The sequence below is a fragment of the Neomonachus schauinslandi genome, chromosome 9 (genome assembly GCF_002201575.2).
Source record: "Neomonachus schauinslandi chromosome 9, ASM220157v2, whole genome shotgun sequence".
NCBI lineage: Eukaryota > Metazoa > Chordata > Mammalia > Carnivora > Phocidae > Neomonachus > Neomonachus schauinslandi.
Window position 1 is genome coordinate 124,838,572 of NC_058411.1, and position 9,796 is coordinate 124,848,367.

Genomic DNA, 9,796 nt, shown 5'->3' on the forward strand with positions numbered 1-9,796 from the left:
GACCAAATTTCCCTAAGATTATAAAAGATTTCAAACAAAAAGCCAGGCATAAAGCTCTAAATTGCTGAAATAGATCAGTTCTTTTGTAGTCTTTTGAAAACTCAAAGCAAAGATCCCATGAACATAGCAGCATTATTTCAGGTATAATGGAAGATGATGCTGGGCAGCTAGAAAATGGGAGACAGCAGAGGAAGAACTGGATGAGTTTGAGTTCCCTAATGCACACAGTTATAAACCATTTCAAGGACTCTATCACAGATTAGTGAGTGAATATGGAGTATCAAGTGGACAATTCATAGACTATGAAGACTACAGACCTTTAACTATGAGAAGTAGTTAAAGAAAAAAAAGTAAAAAACTTTAGGTGAGTCCCCTAAAAGTATTTCAACAGTATTTTATTTTTAGCCCCAAAGGGTGAAAGGTTTGGGGAGGGAGGGAAAGGGGAAGTGGGTGGGGTGAATTAAAGTAAAATGCAAAGACAACATGTATTTTCCTTTTATTTCTTTTTCTCTTTCTGTCCTCCCTACTTTGTTATTAACCACCCCCCTTTTTCTGCCACATCTTTTCCACTTTTCTAATTCGTTTTCCAGAAGTTTGACTCTATAGGCATACAGAATACCAAGATCACACAAAATACTTAAACACTGTTAAGAACTGAAACAACCTGTTGATTCACCACATGAAAAAAATCATTTTAAAGCAAAAGGAGTATACTGAATTTCTGCACTGTCTAATAGGTCACAAAAGAGGTGTGGACTCAATATAAAATGAGATCTCCTTCCTGTGAAGAAGAAAAGTCCAAATTGAATTGGTGAAAAGTGGCATCTTATACATGTGTATGCAAAAACTTTTGCAATGCATTTTTAAGCTTTACAGAAGCTTAAACTAACATGCTTCTAAGAAGCCATTCCATCTGGGCTAATTTTAAGGAATAGATTAGACTCATCTCCTAATTAGTAGGCTTCCATTTCTAAAAATAAAAAATTATGTGATAAAGTCCTTTAAAGACATTTTGGTCTCCTATGTAGGTTAGACATCTTGGGATAATCTTGTTACCAATAATAATTTATCTTGTAAAACTTCTCGTTATAGATTGTACAAAGGTAAACTTAAGCCTGAACTAGGTCAAATCGTCCTATCTTAGAGTAAAATCAAATATCTTATGTTGTTTTGTACATTGAAAATAGTTATTTTAAACTCTTACGTATTACTATTAAGTAACATAATTTAAATTGAGAAATTTCCTATTTGTTTTCTTAATAAACATGATTTCCCCCTTATCTCTTCACTTGACTACTTTTTCAATCAACACTATAAAATCAAGTCTCTGGTCTTAGAAATTTTAAAACTGAGAATCCTTTTGGATAGGTTTTTGCTTATTTTTAGAGTTATAAGAGAAGATGTTGAAGACCATTAGAAGAAATTAATAATTATTACTATGTGCTCAAAACAATCAGCTTCAAATTTTTTTTTTTTTAATGAGACGATTATCTTGGCACTTAAATGAGGTCTACTATGCAGGATCCAATCAATATCAAAGCCAACTTGGATTTTCTTTTAGCAAGAGTTGTGTTTAGTATACATTAGCTGATTTGAAGGAAGAGAACTGCACAGACGACCAATGACCCTCAGTCACTTACCTTATGGAAGAATGTCCCTTTTCCTGATATGTGGATTGCCTAATAACCATTGTGCACATACAGCATCGTGAGGAGGAGGCTCAGAGTGTGTCCAGCTTGCAGCGTGAATGAGCTTTAACCTAAAAACAAATACCAATTATGGGAAGATTCCTAGCAATAATAAAGAATCAGAGCTGCCGCACAGTCTACCTTTTGACAAGCTTAAATTTTAGCACTTTATGATAAACTTAACAGAGCAAAGAACTCAGATCAATTCTTAGAGAAAATCATCATAGTACCTACGCTAATCTCCACCCTGGTATAGAATATGGTTTATTTTCAGGAATTTTTTTCCCCCCTAAAAGGACAGTTTTTTGAAAAAGAATAAAGACAATAAAAAAAAAATCACACATTTGGAATTTGGATACAAACACAGGTTCCTTTTATTTTTTGGTCTATTCACAACAGAGCAGCCTTGCTTCATCTGAATTACTTTTTAACTGACACTGTAGGCGCTTGCTCTTTCTAAACAGGACAAAAATGAAAGCGTGTGTCTATTCAATACAGTGGGTGGCCAGGGCCAAAATGGAATCTATGACAACTAAAAGGAGATTATGTCTTTAAATGCTGGTACTTCATATGCCCAAAAAGCATTATGTTAACCATTTTGAAATTGTTATTCCTTTATGCATACATCAAACTAGCTAAAAGATTTAACAACATTTCTTGCCAGCTTCCCCACATGAATTTTGAAAAAATTCTCTCTACTACTATAAGAAAAAGGGTCTTTCTCTAAGTAAATTAAATCCTAGGTCTGTGAATTCCACTAAGGTTAAAAGCACATGCTAAGTGACTTCCACACACTACACTAGAATCACTCTAGGAATTACTCACTGGGAAAACGGCCACCCCTTCCCCATGGGGTGGGTGTGCTAAGCCCTGTGTCACTTAAACAGGAAGGTCAGGCCACCTGGCAACCTGACATGCTTTCGGGAAGAGTGGCAGTCACAGGTGCTTCTGGGTGCACACCAGAATTTCCAACCCATCCAAATCAGGAGAGTCCACTTGGACCCTTTCCTTTTTCCATATCTTTTTTTCCCTTGTCAAACTTCTTCAAGGAAGGCCAAGGAGTTGACCAAGATGCACTTGGAAATAATATCTGACTTAAAACTGCCTATTGTTTCTAAAAAAAAAAAAAATGAATGAGACATGATCAGAACAACTCCTACAAGGCAAGCTACAAAAAATGCAGAACTATCCTTACAAAAATGCCCAGTTCTGAGAGTGGGGCAAGGAAAGAAATATGCAAGATGAGCCTGGAGTATCCCACTGTGCCAAAAAGGAAGTGCTCAAAGAAAAATGCAGTGATGGGGGTATGTCAGAAGAACACAGGAGCCAACGACTAGAGCTCTCAGTAGCCAAGATGGAACAATATGAACAAGATAATTCAAGTACTACTGGATTCTAACCCAAAGTATAGAATACCTATATGCCCATGTTGCTATCACTGGTTGAATAAATGAATAAAGGAGGGGAGGAGAAACAAAATCTCCTGTGCATAATTCCGAAGAGTTGTGTAGATTCTCCCTCCTCAAGGAGGTAGAGCATAACTCACCTCTCCTTTAGTATGGGCCATGCGTAGCGACTTCCTTCCAATGAGGATAGCACAGAGAGGGAGGGAAAGAGCAACTTTATGGTGAGAAACCTGCAAAACACTGTCTCAGCCCAGTGATCACAGTGAACAGCAGCAGTGCCAAGTCATGTTATTAGTATGGATATGATGAGAATGGCAATTTACCCTGGTGATCTTTCTCTCCAAAGCCCATAACCTCAGTCTAATCATAAGAAAAAATACCAAATTCCAAATGAGGGGCATTCTCCAAAATACCTGACCAGTACTCCTCAAAATGTCAAGGCCATCAAAAACAAGGAAGTCTGAGAAACTGTCACGGCCAAAAAGAGCTTAAGGAGACAAGATGACTAAATGTAATGTGGTGTCCTAGATGAGATCCTGGAACAGAAAAAAGGTATTAGGTAAAAGCTAAGGAAATCTGAATATGATTTGGATTTTAATTAATTATAATGCTCACTGTTGGTTCATTAACTGTGACAAATGCATCTATTAATAGAAGATGTTACCAGAAACTGGGTGTGGACTATGTGGACATTTTGTACTATCTGTGCACACTTTTCTATAAATCTAAAACTATACTAAAATAAAAAATCTGTTTAAAAAAGGCAAACTGAGGTCTCCAATGATGAGCCTCCAGCATTTTCCACAAAAGAACACGTGATTATTTTCTACATGAGCTACATCTACATTTCAAAAATCAACACCACTGGATGCCTTATTTCCAAGGGTGTCCTTGGTAGCCCCTGCCTCCCAAGAGAAGTGGAGATGGCCCTGCATGGTTTCAGGCCTTTAAGAATCCTTGTTCTTACTGTCTTCCATCTACCCATGGTCACTTTCGTGGAGGAGGACATGCAAGGTGGGGGTGGAGGAGAATTTATGAAATGGTATTAATTTATTAATAATATCAAGAAAAGCCTGGGTTAAAAGATGAAGTGACTATTTCTCTCAACAAGAAAGGTGCACGAACCACAGTAACTTGTGATAATGCTGTATGGACTCCTTCAGTCAGACAAATGAAAGTCCACTGAGTGCCTGACACGTGTTTGGCACACTGCTGAGCCTTGGCCACTGGTGTTACCTCTTGGTAGAACTTTAAGAGAAAGTTCTCGGGGCACCTGGGTGGCTCAGTCGGTTAAGCGTCTGCCTTCAGCTCAGGTCATGATCCTGGGGTCCTGGGATCGAGCCCCCCGTCAGGCTTCCTGCTCCACGGGGAGTCTGCATCTCCCTCTCCCTCTGCCCCTCTTTCCGCCTGTGCTCTCTCTCTTTCGCTCTTGCTCTCTCAAATAAATAAATAAAATCTTAAAAAAAAAAAAGTTCTGCACACTTAAATCAAATACACCTAGAAATATTAGGATCATTTTTCTCTTTTCTGACAATACTAAGTGCTATAAATAATAACCATAGGTTTAAACCAAAAAAGCACACTTCACATGCCTCAGTCTTCCCCGGAAAAAACAGACACACGTACCATGCAAACATAATTCCTGTCAGCTGTATCCCTCAAGTTATGAAGGGCAATGACTTATTACCAAAATATCCATTATAATAGTTCAAGGCATGAAACAAGTAATAAATTTTATCTTGGTGTTATGCGAGTTTTCACTTAACAGAATTCAGCTATCCACACGTGAATAAATTTTTTTAAAAAGACTACTGAACTGAAAAAAGGAAATACACCATCAGTGCTAAAGGTGTCTATTAAAAATCACAGAGGAGGGCACCTGGTTGGCTCAGTTGTTAAGCGTCTGCCTTAGGCTCAGGTCATGATCCCAGGGTCCTGGGATCGAGCCCTGCACTGGACTCCCTGCTCTGTGGGAAGCCTGCTTCTCCCTCTCCCACTCCCCCTGCTTGCGTTCCCTCTCTTGCTATCTTTCTCTCTGTCAAATAATTAAATAAAATCTTAAAAAAAAAAAAAAGTCACAGAAGAAGTCCAGAAATGAGATTGGAAAAAAGTCTATTTCCCCTCAAGGGGAAGCTCAAAAATCTGAGAGCTCCCAGAAGTCACCTATAAAATGAAAGAATATGGCCACAGAGGCAATTTTCTAAAGAAATACATGTAAATGTGAGTTGTTTTAAATTAATGACTCAGAATGACTAAAATTCTGAGGGTGGAATCTTAGAAATTCCATTTCAGGTTTCAGTCAGAAAAGAGAAAAAAAACATACAAACAAGGAAGACTTCAGATTTACGTATCAAAATGAGCCACTTCCCCAATGTATATCATTTTGGGGAATGTGTGTTGGGATTGTTTGGGGAATGTGTGTTGGGATTGTTTGGGGAATATGTGTTGGGATTGTTTGGGGAATGTGTGTTGATAATGGGATAGTGTGTTGAATAGTGTGTTTAAATTTTATGAATCCATCTTTTTCTATTCTACGTGGTGTCAAAAGAAAACCATCCAGGCCTCTGAGCTTTTACACTGTTGATCATATTAGAAACTATAAATGTAGGAATTAAAATGTTACCACTGAATTCCATAAAGATGCCAAGTGAACTGCATTAAGTTGAAACCAAATTTCTTGCTTCACATAATTAAAAGAAGTCTATATTCATAGAACAGAGCGCAGCGTAAAATAACTATAAAACAAAATATATTTAAGACCTGTCTAAAATTGTATAAAACTTTCACCAGATCTGCCACATGTCCCCACTTTCCTTTGGAATAAATGATTAGTCACTAATGGCTTTTTGCATATTATTTTCACTAAAAGTCCACACATTTTTGGATTAAGTGATACAAATTAGAACTGTGCTTTCAGATTTCACACCAACTAGAAACAAGATAACAGCTTGCTACTCAAAAAAGGAAATAAGCAGTTCTTTGTAGAGCAAACAGAGATACAGGCTGGTATGAAAATAAAATCAGCAACTCCAAGGATAGTGGCTCTGAGGAAAAAAAAAAAAATACCACTGGCTCAAGGGTCCTAGATGGCTGCAGGAACACAAGGCCCGAAGTGTGCCATACGGCTGAGGTCTACACTGACCAGCACTATTTGTATTATCAAGAGCCTGGAACCCAAAGTAAAGTAGAAGTGTTTTTTAGTATCACTCCACATAGTTAGCATGGTGTTTATGTTCTAGAACAAGTAAGGGCATTCATATTTCCTCCAAATTGCTGGGCCTCCGTGTAACACAAGGATGTATTATCATGCACGACTTATCTACAATTCTCATCCTTTCCAGCAGAAAAACCAACCATTTTCACGGAATGTGGAGGAGGCAAGAGAGGACATTGTATAACTCACTTAATCCAAGCTCAACTCAAGGATTAAATCACAAGTACTGTAAAGGAGGAGGTCTTGTCAATATTATCTTAGTAACTCACGTAACTCACGTCTGGCATGATCATCTTAGCAGCCTCAAGTTAGTACTGAGTAAGTTTGCAAGAAAGGAGGAAATCTTTCTCTACTTAGGGAGCGTCTTCAGTTGGGAATGAAATGAAAGGCTGTAAGTCTGATATTAGGTATGCTTATATAAACTTTACCTGACTTTAGACTTTTTACCAATCATATGAATTTCTACATTACCAAAGTTAAATACGAAGAAAATAGATATTATATGTAGCATAATATTAAGCAATTGTGAATGGTATCACTTCAGGTATAAAGACAAAACTATGAAGCCACAGCATCCTCAAAATGCATCTTTAGTTAAAATCAGTTATTCTCCCTATGTGACTACAAATCTATATTTGGTTATCAAATAAATCAGGTTCTTTACCTTTTTTTTTTTTTTTTTCCTGTAAAAACCCATGTACCTGGCAAGAGAATTAACACAAAGTTAACTACCGGGTTGAAAAATATAAACTATCTAACTGTCCATGTTAGTAAATGATTACCCAAATTAAACATTTTAAATGTTCAGCATAACCTAGACCAAACACTCTCAGTCATGCTAATATCTGGAACCGATGCCAACAAGTTTGTATATATATTCCCTAATCTTAGAAGAACTATTAAAAGCAGAGAGGGATCAATGAAATATTATTTAAGCAATGAGAATGAGCTGGCTGGCAACAAGGAGAAAGCAGGGTCCTTCCTGTATCTTCCATGCTTGACTTGCCACAGACCTGCTCTCTTACCATCTCAGGTGGTAACATCCCTTGCAAATGAAAACACGCTAGAGTTATATCTAAAGTAGAGAAAATATTTAAGTGAGAAGGCCTGAATAGAAAATACATAATTCAATTTTACCTTAAAAACGTACTTCAAATATGTTAGCATTTAAAAAAAAATTCCTAAAGTCATCATTAGGCATCTCTCTGGTGATTTGCATATTTAAAAAAATAAAATTGCCTTTAACTTGATAGACTTCTGCCTAGCTTTTACTGAAATGAAGTGGACCCTATATAAAGGCTGCCCTAAATATTCACCATGGGAACAGTCACTGCTAGATACTGATTTTCAGTCTCATTCAGTAGCATACACTCTCCCTTTGGTGTCCAGTTCCAGGTCTCAAGAAAACGCAAACCCTCAAAGCACTTGAAACTATCTTTAGCAATGTCTTTGCAATTAAAAGAATCAGGAAAGGCATTAATTTATTTTTGTAGAAGGCAGAAAGTCCAGCGGAACAGAGTAAATCAAAAATTTCCTAACAACTTCTGCTATTTTAAGTACTTCTTTGTACCTGAAATTCCCTAAACAATCTGAGATATTAAAATAACTCTGAGATTACCCAGTCACTTTATACCCCTGTTATTGGACGGCAGAGAAGTCATTCACTTGACTAATTTCTGAATCAACTTTTATATAATTTCCCTGATCATATTCCCTCTTTAGGAACTACATGAATGTCCTAAACTTACCTTTAGTGCATTTTCAGAGGCAGCAACAAAATACAGTGGCAGAAATGTGATCACATGAATGAAATACTTAAATTTCAATCTAACAAATTATCTGTAAGGGTTCTGAAATGAAAAATCTTATCTATGAAGAGTGCAAAAATAAAGCCCTAGATTCTAAACACACCAAAACATTCCTGTGTTTGCAAACTCTTAGTGCCAAATGATTAACAATATTGTATAAAGTTTTGTAAGTTCTTCTAGAAAATCAAAGGTGTAACAAATATTACTTATCGTTATAACAGTTTCAAAATCCATCCACATTTGTCACACAGAAACACGTAAGAGCCACATGAGTTAATTATATTCAAGTGCGTCAGGGGCCAATACTGCTTTCAAACTATCCACACTATCCAGCTACACAGATTCACTTTTCACTAGAAAAAAGTCACATTATTTTCCAAAAGTCACAAATTTCAGCCATTACTGTACCTTCCTCTACCAAACCCTTGTCAGTTAAAAGATTTTCTGACAGAGGTAGAGGAAAGGTGATAGGAAGACATAAGGGGAAAACAGAAAATTGTGGTTTAATTAAAAAACAGAGTCATTCAGAATTAACAAGCAATTAACAAGGAATTGAGGAATTCCTATGAGAGTAAGGTCGGGGGGGGGGAGCTACAAAAAGGTCTCAAAGTCTCAGAGCAGGGTAAATGGCACAGTGTACCGAAAGATAATGCAGAACACGGAAACGCAACGTACAGAGAGAAAGGGGAAAATACATTTCTGAGATAAAGAAGTTATTAATTAAAATCTTAAGGATCGGGCACAGGCAGTGTTTGGTTTTGCTGGGAAACCGAGTGCCAGGAAAGAGTTACATTTCCAGGTAACTACGCTGAAAATAAAGCAATGCTTAATGAGATAGGGGCCAGGAATAAACAATGGGGGAGGGGAGGTCTGGCTCATTACCTTTATAGAGGATGCTGGTCAGAGGCTCTCTGCTGCTTCTCTGGTGGGTGGCTTGACCCCTCCCTGCTCTCTCGTCTCCTCTAGCCAGCTCAAACCTAGAAAGCAGAAACCAGTGAGTGGTGCAGTGACCCAGGGGCGAGGAGGAGGGGGCTCTGAGGAAGGGGTAGCAAAGGAAGAGTGGTAAGGGCAGACAGCAAGAAGCAGTGATTCTCTCTCCCAGCCAGTCCCCTTCCCCTGGGGTGGGTAACTGACTTTACCTGTCTCCTCAGCTGCTGCTTCTCTTCCTCCTTTCAGCCTTCTCCACACTCACCAACTTCTCCATTGAACAAACACTCCAGGCAGGGCCGGACACGGGTGTTCCTGATCCTTCTCGGTGCCTCACGGCCCCAGCCCAGCGAGCATCCGGACAGTCGAGCAGAACTGGGGCGACGGTCCTGACCGCCGGGCAGCCTCGGGGTAGGGGTGCAGGGAGGAAGTCCCGGCTCGAGTGGGGGGGCAGCCCGGGTCTGAGGGCTCGGAACAGGGGCTGCCGCGCTCCGGGCCGGAGGCTCCCGGCTACGGGGGCACACAGCAGGTCTCGGGGCAGCGAGGTCCCGGGTCATACAGGGTCCGAAGTGCCAGCCGCGGGGGCTCCAGGCAAGGGGCTTTCGGGATGCACTTTGCACTGGGCCACCCCCGCCCCCTCCCTCCAGCACTTTGGGGTCACTGGGATGGGACCAAGCCTTCAGCAGCCAATCAGCGGCCGCATCGGAGCCTGAGCCCGGAGCCGTAAACCAGGTCCGGGGTGGGTGGGGGTGG

General features: G+C 39.4%; 1 protein-coding gene across 1 annotated transcript in view; it reads right to left on the reverse strand.

The window, feature by feature from the left end:
* Positions 1-9,509, reverse strand: part of ASB7 (ankyrin repeat and SOCS box containing 7) — a 45,241-nt gene extending 35,732 nt beyond the window's left edge. The window contains exons 1-3 of the mRNA XM_021680502.1: positions 9,256-9,509; positions 8,999-9,093; positions 1,641-1,759 (exon numbers count right to left, since the gene is read on the reverse strand). The gene's annotated coding sequence lies outside the window, so the exon portion shown is untranslated. The remainder of the gene's footprint in view (positions 1-1,640; positions 1,760-8,998; positions 9,094-9,255) is intronic.
* Between the last annotated feature and the right edge of the window lie 287 nt (positions 9,510-9,796).